Source organism: Ovis aries, chromosome 17 (assembly GCF_016772045.2).
Source record: "Ovis aries strain OAR_USU_Benz2616 breed Rambouillet chromosome 17, ARS-UI_Ramb_v3.0, whole genome shotgun sequence".
In the NCBI taxonomy this organism is placed as follows: Eukaryota; Metazoa; Chordata; class Mammalia; order Artiodactyla; family Bovidae; genus Ovis; species Ovis aries.
Genome location: NC_056070.1, coordinates 54,805,493 through 54,808,973, shown reverse-complemented (window position 1 = coordinate 54,808,973; position 3,481 = coordinate 54,805,493). Strand labels below are relative to the sequence as shown.

At 44.5% G+C, this 3,481-nt stretch overlaps 1 non-coding gene across 1 annotated transcript; it reads right to left on the bottom strand.

Moving 5' to 3' along the window:
* Positions 1 to 1,792: 1,792 nt before the first annotated feature.
* TRNAW-CCA (transfer RNA tryptophan (anticodon CCA)) lies at positions 1,793 to 1,864 on the bottom strand. Its single transcript has one exon. It is a non-coding gene; the product is annotated as a tRNA-Trp (tRNA).
* Between the last annotated feature and the right edge of the window lie 1,617 nt (positions 1,865 to 3,481).

Here is a 3,481-nt window from a genome sequence, read left to right as displayed (position 1 = left end):
CAGTCGTGTCCAACTATTTGTGACCCTACGGGCTGTAGCCCACCGGGCTCCTCTGTCCATGGGATTCTCCAGGCAAGAATACTGGAGTGGGTTGCCATGCCCTCCTCTAGGGGATCTTCCCAACCCAGTAATTGAACCCACGTCTGCCTGCGTCTCCTACACTGCAGGCAGATTCTTTACCCACTAAGCCACCTGGGAAGCCCCAATAAATTGATAGCCCCCCTCAAATGTGGGTGGGCATCGTCCAACCCTTTGAGGGTCTAAACAGAACAAAAGGTAGAGGAAGGAAGAATTTATTCCCCTTTTTGCTTCATGCCTGACTGCTAGGTTAGGACAACTCTTTCCATCTTTCCCTGTCTTCCAACTAGGATTTAAACCATTGGCTCCCCAAGTTCTCAGGCCCTCAGATTCAGACTGAATTAGACCCCTGACATGCCTGGGTTTCCAGCTTGCAGACAGCAGACTGTGGGACTTCTCAGCCTCCATTATGGTGTGAACCGATTCATCACGATAAATCTCCTTGTATATATCGACCAGTTCTGTTTCTCTAGAGAACCCTGATTGATACATCTTCTTTCCTCTGTTCCCTCTCTTTCCTCCACCCAGTTCCCACCCTTAACCTTCTCTGGCAAAGCTGTAACGTGCTATTTGCCCTGGGGTTAAACTAAGCCCAAATTTCTGGTTCCTTCCACCCCTGCATCATCACGCCATGGCGGGCAGGATTAAGTGTCTTTAGCTTGGTTTGAGTCCTCTGTGTCCTTTCTTGGGGAAAAACATAATTTTAATAACTGTCTTTCTTTTAAGTATGTGCAAATTATTTTATGCTTTATGCAGTAATCAAAACCATGCGAGACAGACATTATGTTGAAAGAAAGAAGCCAGCTACTCTATGAATTCACTTATGCGAAGGGTAAGAACAGGCAAAATGAATCAAGGTTAAAATAATGATTCTCTCTGATGAGGTGGGGGGGTGAGTATATATGGGTAACATGAGGGAACCTTCTGGGATGATGCACGTGTTCAGAATCTTGAGATCAGTGGGTCATTACGCAGGCATAAGCCTCAGCCAACATGCACTGAACTGGACACGTAAGATATGTGCTCTTTACATGCATTACACCTGAATTTTAACAAACACGTGACAGTTAGTCTCTTTCCTATGTGAGTTAGTGCTAAAATCTATTTTCTGCTGTCTTGTACTACTGGCTTTGCTTTATTGGAAGAGAAGTATTGTTCTTTGCTCCTGCCAACTTGTTTTTAAGGAACACTATTGGGTTACTTTTATAGACTGCCCTCCCCCATTGTGATATTACTCCCCCATTAGTGCTCATCATCCAGAAGGAAATCTAAGACTCATACTCAAGTAACAGTAAAGAAGAGTTGCAGCGGGAATGGGGGGGAAGGGGGTGAGAACCCCTAAGAATGAACATAATGTAAAGAATGTTCTTAGTACAATTAGTCCCATCTAGTTGGAACATAGGAAGAACAAACTGGGATTCCATTAAGCTGGAGTCAGACATGGAAGGCTTAGATGCCAAGCTACAGTTTGTAGTAGTAGGCAGAGGGAGAACTGCTAGGGTTTTCTGAGCTGAAGAGGAACATGATCAAACTCATGCTTTCCAAAGAGAAATATGGTAGTGTGACCAAGACAAGGTGAAGGTGAAGGTGAAGTCGCTCAGTCATGTCCAACTCTTTGCCACCCCATGGACTGTAGCCTACTAGGCTTCTCCGTCCTTGGGATTCTCCAGGCAAGAATACTGGAGTGGGTTACCATTTCCTTCTCCAGGAGATCTTCCCAACCCAGGGATTGAACCTGGGTCTCCTGCACTGGAGGCAGACGCTTTAACCTCTGAGCCACCAGGGAAGCCCAAGACAAAGCAGAGCCTAAAGGCTGTGAAACCAGTTAAGAGGATACTGCAATAGTCCTAGCAGAGAATAATGGGGCTTGAGACAGTAAGAGAACTAGATGATAGGTGTCATAAATAATATGATCATTGGGTACAGAGGTCAAGGAAGAGAGAGGAGTTGATAAAAAGAAGAGCACAAAAGCTTGGTAATTGGGAATATGGGGCCTGGAGTGAGATCACTTGAACTTGAATCCCAGCTTCCCCTACATACTAGCTGTTCATTTTAAGCAAGTCTCTTAATCTCACAAAGTTTCCAGCTTCTTGTATTTGAATTCAGTTCAGTTCAGTCACTCAGTTGTGTCCAACTCTGAGATCCCATGGACCACAGCACTCCAGGCTCCCCTGTCCACCACCAACTCCTGTATTTGAATTGGTGACAATAAAACACCTGTTGTGTAGGATTTGATCTCTGGTTTAGAGATCAAATTGCCAACATCCACTGGCTCATAGAAAAGGCAAGAGAATTCCAGAAAAACATCCATTTCTGCTTTATTGATTACACCAAAGCCTTTGACTATATGGATCACAACAAACTGGAAAATTCTTCAAGAGATGGGAATACCAGACCACCTTACCTGCCTCCTGAGAAATCTGTATGCAAGTCAGGAAGCAACAGTTAGAACCAGACATGGAATAACAGACTGGTTCCAAATCGAGAAAGGAGTACATCAAGGCTGTATATTGTCACCCTGCTTATTTAACTTATATGCAGAGTACATCATGCAAAATGCCAGGCTGGGTGAAGCACAAGCTGGAATCAAGACTGTCGGAAGAAATATCAATAACGTCAGATATGCAGAAGACACCACCCTTATGGCAGAAAGTGAAGAGGAACTGAAGAGCCTCTTGATGAGGGTGAAAGAAGAGAGTGAAAAGCTGGTTTAAAACTCAACATTCAAGAAACTAAGATCATGGCATCCGGTCCCATCACTTCATGGCAAATAGATGGAGAAACAATGGAAACAGTAACAGACTTTATTTTGGGGGCTCCAAAATCACTACAGATGGTGACTGCAGCCATGAAATTGTTGCTCCTTGGAAGAAAAGCTATGACCAACCTAGAAAGCATATTAAAAAGCAGAGACATTACTTTGCTGACAAAGGTCCATCTAGTCAGAGCTATGGTTTTTCCAGTAGTCAAGTATGGATATGAGAGTTGGACTGTAAAGGAAGCTGAGCGCCGAAGAATTGATGCTTTTGAACTGTGGTGTTGGAGTCCCATGGACTGCAAGGAGATCCAACCAGTCCATCCTAAAGGAAATCGTTCCTGAATCTTTACTGGAAGGACTGATGCTAAAGCTGAAACTCCAATAGTTTGGCCACCTGATGCAAAGAACTGACTCATTGGAGAAGACCCTGATGCTGAGAAAGATTGAAGGCAGAAGGAAAAGGGGACAACAGAGGATGAGATGGTTGGATGACATCACCGACTCTATGGACCTGAGTTTGAGCATGCTCTGGGAGTTGGTGATGGACAGGGAAGCCTGGCGTGTTGCAGTCCATGGGGTTGCAAAGAGTTGGACATGACTGAGCAACACTGAACTGTGTAGAATTAAATGAGGTTAGGCCCATAA